The sequence below is a fragment of the Passer montanus genome, unplaced genomic scaffold, assembly GCF_014805655.1.
Source record: "Passer montanus isolate IOZ18808 unplaced genomic scaffold, ASM1480565v1 scaffold126, whole genome shotgun sequence".
Classification (NCBI taxonomy): domain Eukaryota; kingdom Metazoa; phylum Chordata; class Aves; order Passeriformes; family Passeridae; genus Passer; species Passer montanus.
In genome coordinates, this window is record NW_024359388.1 from 252,177 (window position 1) to 274,577 (window position 22,401).

The 22,401-nt window shown below is 37.8% G+C and overlaps 1 protein-coding gene across 1 annotated transcript in view; it reads left to right on the forward strand.

The window, feature by feature from the left end:
• Positions 1 to 22,401, forward strand: part of GMDS (GDP-mannose 4,6-dehydratase) — a 406,964-nt gene that overhangs the window by 7,984 nt on the left and 376,579 nt on the right. The gene's annotated exons all lie outside the window — the stretch shown is intronic.

The following is a 22,401-nucleotide window of genomic DNA, read 5'->3' on the forward strand; positions in this document are numbered from 1 at the left end:
AGATTTTCTTTCCCTTTAATATTTTTGTCACCTCCTGCCTCTTTCATATGAATGCACTGGTTGTTTTTTCAGAACCTCAGCTAAGGAATTCCTTTGGGTCGTATGTGTGTGATCTGGAGGATGCAGTTATGTCCAAATCTTTCAGTTAAGCAAAACCATAGAAGGTGAGGTGAAAGAGTGGAATTCTCTCCAGTTTCCTGTTCCTATTACTGGCTTGTTCCTTTTGAGGGTGTTCACAGGCTTTACAACCTAAATCCACAATGAAGCTTTTGTAAAGCCTGCCAAACAAATTGATCTGAACTGGCTTATCTTTTGTCACCTGTGCTTTTCACATGTGTTAAGCAACTGAACCTCCTCATATGCAACTTGAATGTTGTGTAACCATTTTAAGTTAGTCACAAATACACACAAATCAGTATACCCAAGGCAGGCTTCCTTCTTCAGGAGTATTTCTTGTTAGTTTTTTTTTTTTTTCTTAACGGGAAATATGATTTTTTCCTTGTAACTCAGTGTCATTTGACAGTAAGCAAAGTAAGTGTAAAAACACATCCATTGACTTTTATATGGCTGTTGTTAGTTCAGTGATAAGTGCCATTGAAGGCATTAGATACTGTGTACCCTGAGACAACTCCAGTTTGATGAATAATTTTCATAGTGCAGTCAAAGTTACTTGTGATATTATCAGCTGCTTCTTTGCAATGCTCAGCTGAGCACACTGGTCCAACAGGCATGTCAGCTACAAAGAGATGCTTGCCTTGGATGTGGAATGCCATGCATCTTGGACTATTGCAAGGAGTATCCAAGTAGATAAACCATCTTGTGCTGCATTTGCTGAGCTTGAACACCTTTGAAATAACAGGAAAAATTATGCTTGTTCTAGAAAAATCTGGCTAACCACTAAGTGTAGCAAGATATAGTAAAATTTTCTGCAGGGCTTTGCTTCAGGTGCCATTTGACCAATTTACTGCTGCTTGGAAATTCTTCTCAAAGAAGAGTTCCTACAGCCTGTGTGGTGAATTCTAATGCAGAAGGAAAAAAATTATACCATGTTAAGTGTCTAGGTGAGCACTTTTGCTGTAATGAGAAGATGCCTTGTTTCTGCTGCATATCTGACACTTGCACAGCTGTTAAAGAGGTGCCTCCTGGCTCTTGATAAATGGTAACTGGCTCTTTCAGGTAAATGGTAACTGTTTCTTTGTATTCAGAGGCAGTCTGAGATAGCATGTCACCAAACTGCAAAGGAAGCCTTAAACCACCCAACCCAGAAAAAGGTAGATAGTTTTTTTTATTTGTATCCTAGGATGTCTGAAGCTGTGCCAGAAGTACATTGAAGACATTTACCACTTTATGAATGGAAATAAGCCTTTCCCAAGGTGTATAGATTGGTATATATGCCTTGCAGAAAACAAAACACAAAGTCAAGAAGGAAATACTTCTGACTGCTCCTATACATATTTTTTTTCCTTTTTTTTTCCTGAGTTTTATGTTTCTGACTTGATATGCTGCAGTCCCTTCTGACTTACTCTTTCTATAAACTTCTGCTGGTGCTATTCTGGAACTGGGTAGCAATATCTGACTGTTTAGGTTGCTATTTGTCAAATTACAGGCATGCTGTCAGGAATGTAGTTATTTTGTTTATTTTTTTTTCCTAGCATTTGCTTGGTCCACGAAGAATCTCTTCAGATGCATTAGCAATGGGTGGCTTCATCAGTGATGCTGGTGATGACCCATAGCTTCCTCTAAATTGAGATTTCTCTGTTGAAAGGATAAGAAACAGAGACCATATCTTTGGCTGCTGATTGTTGTCCTTGCTTTTTTTAGCACTGATACCCTCTCTAAGAGCATAAACATTACTGTGGAGCATGTTTGGTTTTGAAAGATGAAATTTCTGGGTATACTGTCTGGATTTCATACAACTAAATAATTGTGGTTTTGATGTCAGTGTAATTCTTTCCATGATTACACAGTAATAGTCTGTCAATGTATTCCTGCCAAAACTTAGCATGCTGTTTGCCTCTGAAGTTAAATACTATTAAAATACTACAAGATAAACAGTACGAAAGGGATACAGAAGTCCTCAAGCCTGCATGCAAAATACTGTACTCTTCCATCTTTTAGGTATCTCTGGTGTTTTAGGTATCCATCTGCTCAATGGGAATGCTTAAAAAGGTGCAGCTGAGAAGCTTGTTTGTGGCTGTTACTGGTCAAGCATTGCCCTGCTGGAGTCCAAGCCTGGTCTTTGTGAGCAGAACTTCACAGCCTCTTGTCTGAAAAGTGGTTTTGAAATGATAATGGAAGCTGATCCAGAATCTCGCTGGTCTTTGAAAAAGCAGTGGGGACCTGTGGCTGTAGATCTGCAGGCTCAGTAAAATATGTAATTTTATTTTTGAAGGCAAAATAAAGCTGAAGAATTATTCTGATATGTGAAGGCAAGAAAGTTACAAAGACTAAGAGCTAAACTTTGCTTTATGCCCTTGCTAGTCCATTTTAGGAAAACAGTCATATTTGCAGCTGATCTGAGACTGAAAAATTATAACTGTGTGGTTTTGCTTCATGTTTTTTATTTCTTGTGGTCATCTGATATACATTCTATGTTCTTATTGCAGCACTTTATATAGTTGAATATATCGTGTAACTGTGTAAGTTCTTTTTCTGCATTTTTCAGTGAGAAGATTTTTTTTTTACTAATTTGAGAGATTTTCATTATTCAAGAATAAAATAAGAATCTTAAGACTGACTGCGTCTTCAAAATTACACTGGCTGTATTTTCATTGGTATTATCATTGTCTTTTCACACAATTGATGCTGGATCACTGTTTAATAATGTATAGAAGCCATCTTTGTAGAAATGCATTATTATGCTGCTATTTTTGATTTGTGAAGTCTGGCTGGAATTTCAAATAATTTCATTGCCTGTAGCTTTACTTGTTTAAACATTAGGAGAGATGAGATTATTCTTAAAATTAGAGAGTAACTCAAATGGGAAAATATTGATCACTAATTCCTTTTAGAGTACAATTCAGCTTTGTCACGTGCAAACTCTTGGTTTTCCTCATATTAAAGGATCTCACATCTGTCTGCTGTCTTGATCAGCTGAAAACAGGTGCCACATAGACTTGGCAAATTGAAAGCAAATTCAAGACTACAGAAATTCCCTAATGATGCCATGGTTTTGATTTTGATAAATTAAGAGAACTGCAAAATGATGGTTTCAGTTATTTTTAGAAGACATGAAGGTGTGTAAAGCAGGAAATAAGAGTGTGCACATGCATTTGAAATGCATTAACTGACGGGGAAGCTGTGTAACAAGTACCTGCAGTGGTGGACAAAGAGCTTACTCTTGATACTGGTTATGTAGGCTGAGTTTCTCAGAATTACTTGGTGTGACTTCAAAATGTGACAGTGAACTTCCACTAATTAGTTGAATCCAATTAATTTCCTTTATATAAGCAGGTGTTGCTGGTGACGGATTCTGTCATCTTAGCTGGGAACCTTCTTGCTTAACTGTTTCAACACCTGAGCAGGTTGTCTAGGCAGCTGTTTCAGTGAGTGAGAGCCCAGACTTATTTAAGCAAATGCAGGTGCCTACTTAGGCTTATAGCCAATACAATTCACAGCACCTGGCTTCCCTAGCTGCTCTCATGAGTGTGAAAGGTGCTTAGGGTGGCTACCTGATGGGACTTACACTTTTATTGTCCTGAGTAGCACCTCATCTTGCAATGAGGAAGCATTTATTTTATACAAAGCACTTTGCAGGATAAACAAAGGCGATGGAATTTGGTTACTGAAATTGTTTTTTTCTAGTAAAAAAATCATATTGCACAGTAAATGTGTTTATATGCAATTAAAGATGTGGAGTCTAAGTACTTTTACAGGTACTGTAAGGTAGCTGCTTTGGAGTTAATCCGAAGAGGAACAGTGCTTCCAAACCCGTTTGCCTCCTGAGCATTCTCTGGACAGCCTCTCTATATCTGATCCTCTTTGTGTTTTCAGGGGTTGACCAGTGTGTTTAGTGATATCAGGCAAACTGAAAAATTAATGTCTTATGTTGCTTTCATGTACCTCTCTATTTCTGATCCTCTTTGTGTTTTCAGGGATTGACCAGTGTGTTTAATTTTTCAGTTTGCCTGATATCACTAATGTCTTGTGTTGCTTTCATGTGTGTACCATGGCTTTGATGTTAAACCAAGTTTCTAGGCAGACATTGAGTGGTTTTGCTTCCAAAAAGTTTTGGAGAGTTGGTTATTGGCTCATGGAGAGTGTGGTACTTGGCTGTGTAAGTGACTGTCCATCTTCCCCTTGTAAAACCTCCCTGTGTTTACTCACAAATGTTGGCAGCTGCTGTATTGTCTCCGTGTGTTGAAGGGCAGGAGAGGGCCAGCTCATAGCCCTGGATGGTAAGACCATAGAAAGAGTGATTCTTTTGAAGGAAGTAAAAGCCCACATTCCTAGTGAGGGTCTGTGATCTTGTGAGCCATTCAGTAAGCTGAGTGAAATGTCCCCTGTTTCATCCAGACCAGTTCTTGACATTTCAGTGCTGGTGGCTTTGAAGATTTTTTTTTTTTTTAGTTGCTTTCACTAAGAAATAATACTCTCACTTATAAGAGTGGTATTTGCTAGTTATTTGACTTTGTGTGTATGTGTGTTCAGCTTTCCCTCTCATATGTTCGAGATTGAGGGAAAGATGAAGAAGGGGAAAGTTTATAAATCTACACAATTTATCTTTAAGTGTTTCAAGTTCCACGTGTTCTTCTGATTGTCTCAATAAGGAGGCTTTGTTTTAATGTGGGGAAAAAGAGAAAAAAATGTAGGAAAGGCCAGGATGAAAACAACTTTGTTTCCATCTTTACAGCAGGACTGTGTTGCCTTTGTCTTTATGCTGATGGAGGAAACATAGCTCATAGTTTGTATATGAATGTGTGTGGGAATCAGACTGTTAAAATTCAGTGTTTAATTAAATTATTTTATTATTGCAATTAAGAGATATTACTACTTTTCCATACTGAGGCAGTCAAGGGTGTTAGCCTTCTAAGTTAATCTGTAATGTTTTTTTGTAATTTAAACTTAATAGCAAAATAGAATAAAATTTGGGGTGCTGGCAGTGCCTGAAGCATCAAAACACAGTGTGAAGAAGTTTCTTTTGGGTTATGGTCACATTCTGTTTAGGGTTTAACTCTGTTTTTGTTTAAAAGAAGGTTTTATTTTATTGCAGGGCTTTGAATAGTACATACCCTAAGATATGTTTGAAATACTGCATTTTTCCTGCTTGTTTGGGTCAGATGTGGGTCTTGTGTCAGCATAAGTGGGGCTTTTAATTTCGTGCATGCACAGGGCTAATCACTGCTTATTTGGTTATGGATTGCTTGCTTGAAGAATCTCAAATGGTGCCTTTTGAAACATAAATCTGTTAATGTCGTTCTGTGTTTAAGCAAAAGGTGGCCAAGTTACAAAGATCTATAGCTATGAAATGTGCATTAGCAGGCAGTTTCTTTGGAATACCTCTAATTCTTGAAGAATGTATGCCAAAACAGAACATCACAAATTCTTATTTCTCTGTTGCTTGTGCTCTACCAACTTTCTGTCTTGCAGTATTTATCAAACTGTCTTTCAAGGTGTAGTCCTGTTTGGCTGTGATTGTTTCCCAAAACAATTTGCAGATTCTGGATCTTACTATTTGAAGATCATGTATTAAAACATAGTTGACTCTTGTGTTTCACCCAGGGAAAGCAGAAACCTTGCTCCTGTGGATAGTGGTGCAATGAGCTTGCCTCTGCTGAAGGCCGTTTTTACAGCTGGGTGTTAAATTCATGAAAACCAAACTGCTGACACAGCCTTAATCACAGGGCCACAAGTAGCACTTCTTTGTTTTTGTGTGACAGTTTCATTGGTACTAATAATAGCTGGCTCCTTACAGGTGTTCGTTTATAATAATTCATTCAAGACAACCCTTGGTAAGTTTTCAAGTCAATCACATTAATTCCAGGATTAATTTTTGAAGAGAGACCTTTGGACTCTTTTTCCTTTTGAGGTTTTTGGTCATAAAAATCCATATGTTGGAAATGTTCAATATTTTTGATTTTTCAAGTGCAGCCCTGTGTTTGGGAGAAAAGCAGGAAGAAACTGGCTTGCCTGTGACAGGGGACAGCCCCACTTTATCTGATGTTGTCAGTCTTGGGAAAAACATGGATCTCTGTTTTACTGCTCTGCCCTTGCTGCTGGGCTGGCAGGACAGTGCAGGAGGTGTAGCTGCAGCGTTGCTGTCTTTGGAGAAATACTAGGTGTAGCAAAATTGTGAAGAAAAAGTGGTATGTTTCTGTTTGAGACCCCACCCAGGGAAACTATGTATGGTAGTAAAGTCTTTTCCCTGTTCTTGCTGGGTGTGCATGGGGATGTTGTGTGCTCTTAGCAGAGCAGATGATGGAAGACAGAATTCCCCTTGCAGGGCTTTCTGTTGCTCCCCTTTGGGTCTGGTGCGTGAGGTGGGGATGGGAGGACAAAGGAGTGACTGTACAGAAGGTGAATCTGGAACAGCTTGGGTGGCTATAGTCACTCTTCTGACAGCTTGGAGAAACACCCTTTGTGGAATGAACTGCAAAAGCTGTTGTTCCCTCGTACGGTTATCACTGAGTCTCATTTTAAAGCAGCTGAGGGCTGGCATGCTGCCTCTACCAGGTAGTGCTGGTGAATGCAATAATACACCAGGACATAATTATCTTGACCTCTGGAGAAACTGAACTGAGAGTAATTTGTTTCAGAAGTGAGCAATTTTCTGTGTGTGGCTCCTGGCGTCTATAAAGCAAACAAGTCAGTGTTCAACTCCAGTTATAACCTCTCTGGGACTGCTGTTGAAACATGGCTAGCAGACGTGGTGTGGTACTGATACACTTCTTTCTCCCTGGCCTCTACCTGAGTTTGCTGACATTTGGAAAATGCATATGAAGTTTATGTGCAATTGATAATGCTTTGATACGGATTTCAAATTTATATCGGATACTGTGTGCATGTGTATATAGCTGCATCTTTAAATGGTTTAGGTAGTGAAGAACTGATCTGGATCTAGCTGGAAGTTCTTATTTGGTTTTTAAGAGATTTTGTAGGAGGAATGGCTTAATTAGCAAGGAGACCAGCCTTGCAGAACTAACACTCCTAATGTTGCTATCTTGTTAGTACATTTAGTCACAGTTTGTTAGTTATGAGGTAAAAGGCTGACTAATCTGGTGGAAATGTTGGGAAGGTGGTGGGGGGACTAGAGACTGAGGAGGAGAAATTATAAAGGTAAAGGCTTCTGGTTCTCCTACCTCTACGTTTGTTTGTTTCAATGGTCTGCCAGCATTGCTGCTGTCAAGCGCAACCAAATGAAATCCTCAGCTCATGAGAGGTGGTTTTGCATCATCTATGTCTAGGGCAGGAGATGGAAGATCATATGTGTTCAATGCTGAAGGTTGCTAATGAACGAAGATCTAAGAAAAGATGAGGACTCCTAAAACTTGCTCCAGCTGAAAACCTTTCAGGGCTTTTTGTTTGGCCTTCAGCTGTAGGTGACCTTGGTTGACCATGCAGGTGTACTGAGGAAAACAGCAGGAATAGATGGAATGGGTGGTGGGAATGGAGGATAAAGATAGGATGGCCCCTTTCAGTGGTAGAATGTGAGAGTGAAACTGTGTGTTGTTTATGAACAAAAAAAGTACTGTTCAGGAAAGCTTGTTTACAGGTTGAAGTAAGTGAATTGCTTTGTCTGGGTGTTTGCAGTATGCTGTGTATAAATTTGATACTCCTGAAGTAATGGTGAAAGGTGAAACATGACAAGCTGCCTTAAGGTAAATATTGCTGCTCTGCATCAGCAGTTCTGAATTGGTGTAATTAAATTCTGACTTGATTCCTTAGTTGCTTTGTTACCATGATTTGATCATGATTCTCAGTACCTCAGCTGTACCTGGCTGTTTTTAGGATTCCACTTTTAAGCTATTTCCTGTGAATTCCTTGTGACAAAGTATGAACACTGGTGGCTGAGCTTTGTAGTGAGTGTTTTATTAAGTAATGAGGTTTTGTATAGACAGAAGGTGCTTTATGTCACTTCCTTAACCACTTGCAAGAAGAGCTGGTGTGCCAGACAGCTGTGAGAGGACCTTGTTGGGTGTCCAGACCTCTTGAGAATGGAGTTTGAAGTGGAGTAAGTCAGGTCCATGCTCTTTCCTCCTTCACTGAAACTCTTAAATGCAGTGAAGCATGAGATGGGCACGGAAACTTTTGTCAGTTTTCTTTGTGATGGGAAAATAAACTTTGTGTGTGTGAAGAATTAAGTGAGAAATTGTCATCAATGGAGAAGGCCTAATGGCATTGGGAAAAGAAGAAAATCCCAAATCTGCATGCAGAGCACTGTTTGGAACAGGACTGAGCCACAGTTTCCCATCTTTTCCTGCCAGGGACAGGAGGCTCGTGACCCAAAATCCCATAATGGCTGTTTTCCATTTATTAATCTTTATTTCATGTTGGTGTGAAAATTAGCAGGGAGTTCTCTCAATTTTTCTATCCTGATTTTTTTTTTCCTGCAGCGTGCTGCAGCACAGACACTCAGTGGAGGTTATGCTCCTGTTCCCTGTAAGGCTGATGGTGCAGTAGCACTGTACTGCTCTCCCCCTTCCCCACCTGCATGCAGGGCTGTGCTGCAGTGGCACAGAATACTTTTCTGCCTGGAGGATGGAGACAGTGGGTCTGGCTGGACCGCCCTGAAAAGGAAGATGAGCCCTTTGTGTGAAGGAGATATCAAAGGGGAAGGTTTTTTTTAATAAGGGAGGAAAATCTAGTAGTAACTTGATAACTTTCTTGGTACTTTGTATCCAATAAACCCCTAACCTTTCCTAGTCCTTAAGAGAGGATGCCATATACACAAACTCGGTCCTAACAGTCCTTATGTTTTTCTGTGACTTGAAAGAAGTCACTTGTCTAGAGTCACAGTCTTTGCTTCATTCATTCCTTGGTTTGCAAGAAGGCTTTTAAAGAGTGACTGCACACCTTAGTCTGGCTGAAGACAATACCTGAATAAGTGCACTTCCCAATATGCTGCAAATGCATGGCTGTGCTTGCAGGAAAGATCTGGTCATGCCTAGACCCGAACTTTTATCACATGTGGAAGGTTGTATTTTTAACCAACAAGAAATGTTGTCCCTCCAGTATATATGCCTTCTCCTCCTTTTTCCTTAGATCTTTTCTCCCACTGTGTCTTTTCTAATTTGGACCTTGTCTGGTTTTTTTTGAAAATTAGCTGCCCACCTCATGTTCTGTTAGGCTTTGGTTATTAGGGAACCTGTTCCTGGAAGCACTGTCACCGAGCAGTTGTAGCTGACACCATTTCCCTGCTCCCCCCTTCCCAATCTCTCAGAGAAACTGATGGCTAACTTCACAAATGATGTCAGCTTTTCAGTTGAGTGGGAAGGGATGAAAGCTCCTCAATGGGCAATCTTCTCTCCAGATATGAAGTTGTGAAGTGTGTGTCTTTCTAGACAGAGTTCCACTGTGTCACAGCTGGAGTGCTATGCAGTGATGTAGTGCTGGGCAATAAGCAAAGCAATTAATGATATTTCTATCTGTCCTACTCTGAGACCTGTGGAGTTGCCAGTTTATTCCCAGACTTGACTTTTTTGCGTGCTTAAAAAAGACACAAAGTTAGCCAACAACAATTTGATTCCGATTTAGCATGTCCAGATGTGCAAAGATTTGCATACTTCTTCCACCCATGAGGAGCTGTGGGACTATTGCATCTGAGTGTAGTTTCAGGAAGTGATAAGGTTTCTGTTCCAGCAGAAAATTGTACTTATCTCCTGGAAAGAACATTTCAATGTGACCTATGTAACTTTTATATGTATCTTGTTTATTCGGATACAAAATAGGTTGTTGCAGAAGGTATGTATTACTTTGGCATAATGGCAGCCTTTTTAAAGTCTTGGACTCTGATGAAGAATGGAAGCATTTCTAGTTTTTTGGCAGAAAGTATAGTCGCTGTGGTTATTGTAGAAAATATGTGTTATAAAGATTCAAGCTATGTTGTCTTGACAAAGAAAACCTAAAAAAAGAAAGAAATAAATTAGGTTAAGAAGGAAATTATTGTGAGTAGGATGAAATCCTTGTGTTCTTACATATGCTTGGATGCTTTTCAGTTTTCTTAGGTGTTCAATTCCTTCATGTTTTACAGCACTGGCATTTGGATTTTTAGATTCCTCATGTGAGCTGAGCTACTTTTCTGTTCCTCCTCAGTTTCAGTGGGGAGGGTTTGCTTATGGATAACTGGCATGGAAACTGGGAGTGGAGAAAACAAATAAAGTAGTATTTTATAATATGGATGGTCTAAAAGGAATGGTGGGACATCTGTGTTGTTTATTGACAGGAGTTAATGCTTAGCTGTTGCTTTTGTGTATTCTGTTTGTTAAATACAGTTTTGCACTAAATCAGCTTGAATTGGCATTGGCTTTGCATTGGCTTTACACACTCTGTAAAATATGTGGAGAAGCAAAAGGTAATTTTTGGTCTTTTAGAGGAAATTGACTGCAGGATGCCGATTCTGGTATCAAAAGTGTGGAGTTTTATATTTGAAGTGAGTTAGGTTTTGTGGCAATTTGTATTTGACAGTATAAGGACACCTTGCTAGTTGTTAGTTTGAAAACAAGCCCCTCAAGTTCTGTGGATGGATGGAATGTAGGAGAATAGAGATAGTGATGAAGGTAATCTCACCCCTAAGGAGTTATAGCTGTGCTAATTACCAAGCATTAGGGACAGTCCTTGCCCTTAATAGGCCACAGCTAGATCCAGGTAGGATGGGTACTATAAAAGAGTAGGTAGGCTGGTTGAGAAGTTTGATGGAGTTTGTTGGCTGTGCTGTGAGGAAGAAGGAGTCAGTGCTGTGAGGAGCTGCCCGTGAGAAATCACCAAGAAGGTATGGAGCTTTTCCAATAAGATGGCAACAAAGTTCTATATAGCTTGTCACTGTGGAGACAGGTAAGTATGTCTCTATCAGGTGACTAGCCCATGTGTTTAAATTCATTCTTTAAAAATCTTTGATATGCTCTGACTGCCTGACGCTCTGTTTTGATTGAAATTTAAAATGGAACAGCATTCTTTCCATTAAGAAATTGCCTGGGCTGTTCTTATGACTTTTTAGTTTCTCAATAACAGCTTTTTGACAATTTTTTTAATTGTTAAAAAATAATTCCTTATTGCTATTTCTGAGGTATTTAAAAAATGAAACAGACCTTGTTTATCACAGTTCAAGTATAAAGGCTCCACAAATACCACGTGTGCTACAGTGGTGCTTCAGTTCTGTATAGGAGTATTGTGGTCTTTGTGCTGTACTACAATGACTGATATCTTGTATTATGGGGTTCTTAGTGCTAACCTTTTCAGTTTTGAACATAAACAGGTTGGAAATATTTGATCTCTTTCAATTGTAATAAATGGCTATTCTTTCTGAGTATCTTCTCTTGATACCTTTGAATTCTGAAATCACTGATTCTTACATATTGTAAACATGGAGGATAGCAAAAGTCTCAAGTCTTCAATCTGGAAGTGATTCTTAGAATGCTAGATAAGTAGAAACAGTGAGTGCCTGTTTATTAACTATTTTTAAGCAACTTGTACATAATTATCAAAAGACAAAATATTGTGTGCAAAATAGGATATCTACCAAGTACCTTATGCTTTATAGGCTGCTGCTTATGTGGTGTGTTAGCCAGATTCAGTCTTCTAATCACTGTCTACCCTTTGCACTAGTGAGAGAGGAAAAGGTGTTGAAGAACCATGTGAGAAGCAGGACCTGAAGCAGCCAGGAGTGCTTTGACTGTAGAGGGTGCTGGGGCCACTGTACTCGGTGCTAGTGTGGGATGAGGAGCTGAGAAGAGGACAGTGCAATTCCTATGCCTCCAAAATTTGAGGACCTATTTTCTGGTAGTCTCCAACTAAGGCACACTTCTTCCTCCATAAGGTGGATGTTGAATCCAGCTGAGGCTTTCTCCCTCAGCTTGCCTGTCTTCATTCTCATTCACTCAGCAATGGATGAGAATACATCCATTCTCATCCATTAATGCATCTTGATCCATGCACTTTATTATTTCTTTCATGTTTTGAGTAAAGAAATGGTAGTCTTTGTCCATCTTCCTTGGAGAGCCTTGGTCAGTGAGAGTCCTGGTTTGGGGGCAGTGATCTACAGACCCTTTCTCCCTTACATGGTGTCTTCTGGGATCTGTTTCCTGTAAGGCTGTAGCATATGCTGTTATTTGGGTTGCAAGTACAATGTTTTGCTCCAGAGCACTATAAGACAAATGGCCCTCTCTGGAAACTCACCCTGACAGGAGTGGATGGAGCTGCCTTGCTCTGGGGCCAAGTGGGAGAATGGAGGGAAGCTGCAGGGATCAATCTCAATGACATGTGAGGTATGGCCCCACAGATATGTCCAACTTTCAGTTGAAGCATTGAGCTGACATCTTTGTAACAAAACAAAACCTACTTTTTTAGGTTAAAATTGACATTTGGGGTGGCCATTGCTTATTTTGCTGTAACTGTGTGCAGATGGAGATGGGGATTTGAACCCCTCTTGACAATCACTGCAAGCTGACAAATGTGAAATGGAGAACTCAAGCTAATCAAAAAGGTGTCAGTCAAAAATGATCTTGTTTTAAATGGGTACAGATTTTAGCCACACAAATATTTGAGGCCTCTGGGCTGCTAGAGGCATTTCTAATCTAAGTGAAATGAGGTGTGTGTGCAGGTGTCTAATCAGTTTTGATACTGTTCAGAAACTTCTTGTGGATTTATTATGTTGAACCAAGTGACTGCAATATGTTGAGTGTGAGTTAGACTTTCTGTAACCACAGAAAATGCCTTTGCTCTAAATCTTCATTCTCAGTTTAAGATTGAGATTGAAAACTCTCCACTGAACTAATAAACCTGAACAGCTTTTTCATAGGAAATGATCTCAGTGCTTTAATTGTAATTAAGATGACATCTTTAATACCAAAACTTATGCACATGTTAAAGTTACTGATTATTTTTCACTTTTAGTAGGAGTCAGAATTCTAACTATTTAGATTTATAGCAAATTTTTATTTTTTTTTGTGGGGTGGGAGCTTCATATAAAGGATTTCTTAATACAGATCTTAAGTGATTCTTACACACATGGTATACACAGAATGAGCTATGTATTACTTCTCCTTCAACAGTACTCCATTTTCCCCATCAATGTTACAGGATCCCTGTCAAAAGCCGATAAATGGATGAATCTGCTTAATGAACTGTGTGAAAACTCAGTTGAGTTAAAAAGGAATAAGAAGAGAAAATATTACCAAGTGGTTACCTTTTTTAATGGTAGCAATGTCTTTAGGCTGTTTTCAGTTTCTTTCCAGTTTGAAAAACTAGTAGTTTCCAGCAGTTAAGTATGTTCCCCTTAGCATGGTAACTTGCACCAGATATGCATGTGGTGCTCTAAGTACAAGAGCTCTTAGCAGAAGAGCTGCATCTGCAGTAAGGATTGTCCCTGGTCTTCCCTGACCTTCTTCAAAGTTCTTTGAACTTCTGTCTTTGTTTTGTTCTTTGCCCTTCTTTTACATCAGGTCATCTTCACTCTTCTCTTCCTTTCTTTTCTTCCATACTTCTTTGTTTCTCTCCCTTCTTTGCCCATTTTTTGCCCTTCTTTGTTCTTCTCTGCTCTTCTTCCCTGCTCTTTTCTGCCTTTTTTTTGCAATATTGAGAGAATCATGAGTGTGGGTTGTTTGAGCTTTTGTGGGCTTATTTTTTAAAGAAAGAATTCTGGCTTTATTAAAAACAACCAAAAAACTTTTAACCTTCTCTGGTGGACTTTTCTTCCAGCTGTTGCTGAAACTGGTGTGCCCCCAGCTCGTTAGGCTGCGCAGCCGAGGCTGCCGTGCTCACTGGAAAGCAGGACATTTGTGATTGAGTTCCTGTTGTTGACTGGCTCTAGAGAAAAATGCCAAATTCCATCAGACAATATAGTAGGTGCACTGTGGGAGGCTTTTGTGAATGCTGTTATGATGCTTTTTCAGAATGGATTTTTTTTTCTTAATATTATTTTTAGGGTTACTTTCTCAAAAAAAATTTTTTCCAGTCTCTTAAGCAAGTTTTGCAAGCAGTTCAGATAATGACCAGTTTTGTCCAGATGGGTCTGAGTAATGTAGCACAGGAAAAGCACTTGCAAATTTTTTGCAACTGTATTTTGAATATGTCAGCTCTCATCTTTTTTTATGCACTGAAGATGTGTGTGTCAGATGAATGGTTCTCAGTTGGTTGGGCTTGGTTTTGGTAATACTGATGCACTTGTAAAAAGGGTGGTCTGCAGTGTAATCAAAATGGAGTGTAAAAGCCAAGTACATTTGCTGCAAGTTTGTGACATTAATTTGCTTGCCACAGTTTATAGGAATAATTTAAACACTTGAGGATGGGCAAAACCACACTTATATTAACTATAAAGATAAAATCTGTGGCTTTTCAGAAAGTGTTGAAGGCTTCCTTCACTCAAATACTTTCCCATCATGCACAGAGCATTTAATTTGTCTTCGAGCACTACTTTGGAATCCCTTAGAGCTGGAATTGTTCCTGACTGAACTAAAATATTGTTCATTCAAAGGTTTTCCATGTGAGAAAAATGTATAGTTATGGTGAACCAGGAGTCTTGTTATGGGCAACAGTGTCTCAGTTAATGGACATGCTTTCTTCCAAATATAAATGCCAACAGGTTTTCTGTGCTGTCTCTACCTTACTTTTCCCTTATCCACCCAGGGGTTATTTGGGAGATAAACTGGAATATCTGTTCCTTAAAACTGGGTTGCCAGGGGCCCTTGGTTTTTAAGTCAGTTAACTTTTCTTGTTGGCTTCTGATGGTATTTCTGTACACTTCAGTCCTTTAGAAAATAATTTAATTTTCAATGCCTACACATTGTGGAACATGCTGACTATTAAATATAGGTTAAACATATAGGTTGTGTGCTCCTTTTGGTATTACTTCTCTTAACCAGGAGAACATTACTCTCTTTGAAGTACATATATATATACATATATGGTTTTATTTATTCTTCTTAGAATTGTGAATTAATAGTTGTTTTCTTATTTAATGCATGGTAATATTTTCCTGTGACTGTACTTGGTTAAAATGACTGAAGCACTAGCAGTTGGAAACCTTTCTACTTAAAGCAGTTTTAACTTTCCTGGGGGAGAGGAGTGAAGATGGGATTTTCAGCTTGGGAGCTGGGCTACAACCAAAAACAACAGAAGGGGAAGGTACCACCCATCAGGCAATCATCAGTGGTTTTAAATGAGATAAGCAGAGGCTTCTTTCATAGCTTGCTTCCTTTCTCTGCACCTTTTAAAGGTGTTCAGAGTGAAAACCTTCCTGCCATTAAGTGCAAGATTATCTCTAGTTATGTTTTATAGATGAGAAAGCTAATTTTTCTTCCAGAATTTCTATTTAGAGCTGCTTTCAGCGTTGTAAGAACTGTTATTCAATTTTACAAGTGGAATAAATTCAAGTGAAGTAAATATTCTCTGTGCACCTGCTGAAGAAGCTGCTGTTGTGGAAAGTTTCCAATGAAATCCTAGATGACTAGCTAGCAGCTTCCTCCAGTTTTTTAGGATTCCTAGCCTTTCAAAGAATGTCCTGCTTTAATTTTTGTGAGCTTGAATCTTGTAATACAACTAATTTCCAAGGGATTTAATTACATGGAAGCACTTTGGTATATACATTTAAATTGCATTAAAATTACAATAGACAAAAAGCTCCACTAAAAATCTGTCTGCCTTGGCTAAAATGTGAGAAGTAGCACATAGGTTTTCTATTATTCAGAAATATTTTATTCTTATTCTTCTGAGAGCTAAAGTATGCATGTTTGAGGGGGAGGAATTAAGGCAGTAAATGATTTATATTTTCCTTTGTGCAGGTCAATTCATTTACCTTAACTAGACACTGCACTCTGTTTAGCAGTGTCCTACAGCCAGCAGCAGGCAAGACTTAGAGCAAGCTACTTATTCAAGCAGATTAGTCTTCAAAACTGGATATTCACACCACAGCTGTTAAGAATATCTTTACAGGCACAGAAGAGTATATTTGTATATTTCCCCCTCCCCTTTTTTTTTTCTTTTTTCTTTCTCCCCCCCTCCCTTGGAAATAGTAATTTCTCACTCCTCAACAGAGGCAACCAAAACCTGGAGATAAGCTAGCCAAGTTTGAAGAGCTCCTGGTGGCATCGCTACACTAACTCAAAATGAGTTTTTTTAATGGTGTCTGGTACTGTTAATGATGTTTTTGTTCTCGGTTTATTTTAATAGTTTCCAAATATGCAGCAAAGGGAAGCAAAATTAGGGCTTTGATCCCCTGTTCAGTCTTATGGGGACAGGCTGTAGGTTCAAGTGGTTGGGTAACGCTCTCCTCAAATAAGAAGAGAGGTTAAGTCGTTATATTGAGCATATAATTTATAATGACAGTAGTATTTTAGGGTAAATGTTTTAATACAAATGTGCATATCTTTAAAAAAAAGTTTGCATAGCTTCTTTTTTGCTTTTTTGGAAGACCTTTGTTAAATAAAAATGCTTTGATTTAAGGAACTACCTTGACTGAAGTGTTGAAAGTTACATTACCAAAACTGGGAATGTACAACACCTGAAGTTCAGTTTACTAGAGCTATGAAATCAGAAATATAATAGCAGGGCTACTGAATTATTAATGACTTCACTTCCCTGGGGGGAAAAAAAGCCTGTTGAATTCCTGATTGTTATTTACAAACCTGAAAATTGTAATTGTTTTCCTAATCTTGCAATATTGCTAAAGGCAGAGAAACTTGCTATAGAAAATTTGTGAAATGTCCTGGAAAATGTCACCAATGCTAGAATACATTTTTTAAAAAGTTAATTAAAAGTGATTTGAGGTTTGACTCTTACAGTCTCCATAAGAAGCTGGAGTTTGAAGACTTGCAAAGGTATCTTTTAATGTAAATAACTATTAGTTTAGAAGTGGAAGTATTCTGAAGTCTGTTCTGTTGTCTGAAATGAGCACACATTTAAAAATTAGACCTATTTCCACTTGAACCTATTGGTTTTGTCGTAGTAAAGGATTGGTGTAACAGAACAAGGGAATATTGATAAATACAGAGAAAAATATTGTTGTGTTAAAGTTGTCATAGGACACTAATAGTTTTGTTTCCCTTTGTGAGGTTCCTTGCCTCCCACAGTAGGGAACCTTTCCTGAGATTTGATTTGGGTCACAACCATTCATCAGCCTTTAATCTAGAGATTGGAAAGGGGGATTTGAGAACTTTGTTCTCTCCTTTAATTTGCTTTGATAGTAAGACTTTTGAATAATTTAAGTAAGATAAAATATTATTTTTAATGGTATTAAAATAGAGCAGGTATGTAATTTGTTGGGTGTATTGTAAAGACTTGTAAATTACAGCAAGCTGGATCTAGAGATTTAATTTAGCCACATATTTTCTGAAAGTGCTGGCTGTGTGGACTGATTTGTGAGTTGTTAGCAGGTGTTCATAGAGGAACTTCTAGTTAACTTCTAGGTGCAAAATGTATCTTATAAGAGCTCAAGAATATAACATGATGGATATTTAGATATTTAGATGGATATTTAGATGGATATTTAGAGTATGATCAAGCATCAGCAGAGCAGTCTATGTTAGTTGCCTTGCCATTATTAACTTATTTTTCCAGTCTTACCTGGGGATGAAAGTCCTGCTATGCTGGTTACTGTTGCCTGATTGGTTTATATTATTTTTGCTTGCAATTTATATCCTGTGAATAGGTCAAGACAGCCCAGGCTGTAGCAGATAAATTCATTTATTGAAGAAGCTTTGGATAAATGTAAATGGCAGGCTTTTAATTAGACAAAGCAGTGGATAGGATCTTAATGAATTCATACAAAATATACTTAAAAACTGGCTCAAATCTTGTAAGTTGAATTTTTTTTCTAATTTCAATTTCATACCATAATTGAGTACATTTTTGACTAGTTATGTTAGAAAGTCTTGAACCTCATTGCATAAGGTTATAAAACTAAATAAGTTTCTGTTTTATTCAAATAATATTGAATTCTTGTGTTGAAATCATGTCCTGAAAGGAGTTATTGATAGCATTTTGTAAAATACAGTGCCGAAGGATAAAGGGTTTTGAAAAGCAGATGGTAGTTTCACAGTAAAGCTGACTTGTGTGTGTTAAAAGGAAAACAAACTTACAGAATGAAAAAGACTTCTACAGTGTAATGTTTTCTTACCATTTTTTGTATGCAAGATTTCTTTTGTGTTTGTCCCCTGATGTTTCTAACAAGTTGCATATTTTTCACTATAATGGGATGATAAATGGAGTGATGCTGCATTATTTGGTTTCTCACATCTTTTTTTCATTTTGCTTTATCCCAGAGGTCTGTTTTCAACTTGGAAACACTTTATACTGAATTGAGGACATACTGAGTGTACCATTTTCAGTTTTACAGATGTTGAAAGGTTCCAGTTAGCATGAAAAATGGTTGAGGGATAGAGGCTACCTTTGGAAATCCTAAAGCATCAGGTGTCTAGCCTTTTTCTTCTATGTTTTGTCTCTTCGCTTGCCTGTATGTGACAAATTATGGAATGACAACTCTGTCCTTTCCTAGTGGATGAGTCCTCTGAGCATCAGAACTGCCATGAGTGGTGAACAGCATAAGCAGTTCTCTGGATTTAACTCATTTCTTTATGTAGGTTATCACACCACTGTGTGGCATCACCTGCTTCATGCATCTTTGTGTAATAAATTGGTCTTTGAAATTCTGTCACAGTTTCAACTTTCTCTTTCACTCACTCAGTCTGGGAAAAATTAGGCATTGGGAGCATCTTCATTATCATCCTTAATTTGTTACCCTTCACAAAGCTCCACCAAAGGTGGGCAATATCTTTTGCTCTAAACAGTTACTGACTTGTTTAAAGCTATTTGCTCTTGTGAGTTACTAACTTGTTTAAAGCTATTTTTTCTCTTGCTAACTGAGTAGCAGTTTCTGTGGTAACAGGTAGTCTAAAGTTAAAACAGTGAAAGTGGTGTTTTATCTTTCAAGTGTTTGAAGAGATTTGTGGTCTTTAAGTGAGAACACTTAGAATAAACCTATTGTAGTCAAATATTCTCTGTGCTTAACAGGCAAATGTGTTGTGATTAAAAAAAAGCTTTTTTTCTCATCTGCAACAATTTTGTTTAATAGGCCTTGATCTTCAGCGCTGTTACCACCTTCCATATGCTTACATTTACAGGCTTTTAAATAAAAGCTTAGCATAATAGTGGGTGTGAAAATTTAAGACTGCTGTTTATACTGTGCCTGTTGTGTTGAAAATGTGTGTTCAGCACCTTCGCTTGATTTGGCAGCATGTCCATGTGGGAATGCTTCTTCTATGAGCCTGGGAAATTCCTGTGAGCTATGGGAATGAAGAGCCTGTGTCAGGAAGGAATATTGAGGCTTCAAGTAGGTTGTGTTCCCTGGCTATCATCAGGAAGGAGGAAGCTTGTGCAAGTCTTCAAGGTCAATTTGTTCACAGATCTATGCCAAAGAAATGTATAATTACTTGAGAAGATCTGTACTGAAGGAATATAGAATATATATTAGAGAGGCAGTACTGCAATAAATACTTTTTTGGTGATAGTTGAGGTCTCTAGCTTGTAGTCTGAAAAGACAAGATCCTAGACCTGCTTGAGTGCAGTTGTTCCATTTAGCCTTCAATTGCTGTCACAGCATCTTCCTCTGAGAACGTTCACCTAAAAAGTGCCCACCTTAAATCACAGCAATGTCTTTTAGAGTTTCTCATTAATCTGTAATTACATGTGCACTAGGGCTTGGGTTGAAACAGAGCATAACAGTTAAACCACAAAGAATGATGTGGGGAGTAGCATCCTCTCTATTTTTATGCTTAAATGTTCTTGCTTGTGTTGTGGTGTAACTTGTATGCAAAGTTAAATTTGTCAGCTTCTGGCTGCTGGAGTGGGGGCAACCCACTTTAAGGTAATGTAATCAACTTGACAGGAAAAAGTTTTCTTTTTATATTTTTCCTTTATATTTCCTTTATTTTTCCTTCACAAGAATCTAAAATTGTAATATATTTGCTTCTTGTCTGCTCAGTGAACCTTGCAATTTGGTCCTCATCTCTCTGACAAATGAATCTCTGAAACAAATTTTCAGTTAATCATCCAAATTGTTTTTCTTGCACTAGTTGCTCAGATTAAACAAGTAAATTTTGTGCTTACTGGTTGTCTGTAAAGACCATATACAAATGATCCCCCGAATTCTGGGAGTGGCTAACACCTAAAGCAAAAGCCCATGTGCTCAGCAAATCACGATGTTTGCCTTAGTAAAAATTCTTCCTAGTATATTTCCATGAAAAGTTTGATTTATCTGGAGTTTTCCTTGTAAGAGCTTTTCTGAAAGTCCTAACTAGCTCAAGACTTAGGCTGTTTCTATGCCAAGTAATAATCACAGTAGTTTTAGAGAGACACCATCATGAATGGTAGTCTTTCACTGAATCAGGAGTTAATTTTATAATTTTTAAAATAGATAGGTTTTTTTTCTGCAGGAATACCATAGCCACTTAAACTAAATGATGGTCTCATGGTTAGAAGCTGTGGGCACTTTTGATGAAGAGAACTTTTTTGATGTGCAGTTATCTTTGTCAGAAAATGCAACTGTTTGTTGTTCTTACCTGATCTAGCTCCTATCAAATATAGGAAGTTGTTGGACAGACCTTTTTAACTGAATTTTCTAAACCATTTTGTTTTGTTGGGGGTTTTTCTGTTTTTGGTTTTTTTAACAGTAAAGTGCTTCTGAAGTTAGACTATGGAAATGGCCATATTAAAAAGCACTTTTGAATAATATCTGGATACATGCATGAGAACATAAACTCTGGCTAGTAAAAATAAATGCTAAAAATAAACAGAACAGGGAATAAAATAGAATAATTCTGTCTCCCATGCTGTGTACGTGATTGATGTTCGTTGCAAGTTGAGTTTTTTGTTTATTGGTTGTATGAGGTTTTTTTTTTCCTCTTGTTTTAGCTGGTTTATTGGCTTTATTTCTAGCAACAAAAAACATTTTAGACTGAGAAAGTCTCTTCCAGAACAATCCAGATCTGTAGCCAGAATTATGTTAGTCTTTGAGTATTATTTTTCATTCTTACCACAAAGATCCCCTGAAATTCGCCATTTTAACAATCCTTAGCATGTTTGTTGTGCTGTGTCTTAAAGAAACTCTTCTGGTAACCAGCAATGAAAAAGATACTGCATAATGTTTTACCCAAGTATGGTCTTAATAATAAAATGGCTAGTTTACATGTCATATATAGTTTCAGAAACATTTAAGATGCTTTTAAAGTAATTGCATTTTTTGACAGCTCCCTTATGGGTAGATTTCACTTTGCTAAAATGTATCCTGCCATTCATATTTTATAAAACAGCTTGTCTCTAGTTTGAGCTTTGTTTTATCAGATTTATTGGCAAAACAATTTTACAAAGACAAAACTGTTGTAATAAATGTGAATTACTTGCTCGTTAAATTTACCGACTTGGGACTGCAGCACAGCTCCCTTGCTGAGTACTTATATGTCAGTTGTAGTTGGATAATCTGCTAAAGGGAAAACTAGTTTCTGGATTCCTGTATTCCTTACTGTAGAATAAAAATACTTTTCGGTGTTAATATGCTCCATTGAAATTAATGTGTATGCTTATAGCTGGCTTCTTGAAAATTACACTTGGAGAGCAGAAATTAACATGTATTTCTTCTTTTCCATGAACTTTGCATGAATTCAGTAGGTACATTAAAATGAAAAATAAGTGATATAAAAAAGGAGCTTCTAAAAGCCATAATAATAAAATTTTCTGTGAAAGTTGATCTGCAATCATGTCATGATCTAGAACTGCTGGATTATCTTCTCTTTGATGGAGAAGTCAGTAAATTACTGTGGTTTTATAGTTAGTGTTATTTTTCTGAAGCATAAACTTGAAGCAAAAGTCGTGGTGTGTTATATTCTTACTTCTGTGCTTTCAGGAAAGCCCAAGCTACTAAATGCACAAATGGATGTGTAGCTTCCCCCTGCTCCCCTGAGTTTAGTGACTTGATTGTTCACAGTCTTGATGAAATTGCTTAATTTAGGGAATGCAATTATCATCTAGATTTCATTGCTGTGTGATTGTACACTTCAAGATAGTTTCAGACTGTAGGTTTCTTGTTTTTTAATTTCTGTAAAAAAGAAAAAAAATCTAAATTATTCTGACAATGTCGGTAGCTTTTATCTGTTAACTGTTAGCCTTGTGTTGCCTGTACTCCTCTGCGGCTTTGGAGAAGTCAGGGTTAAAAGCACAGCCATAGGAATTGCTGCTTTTCAGGTAATCCCTTGGCAAGCA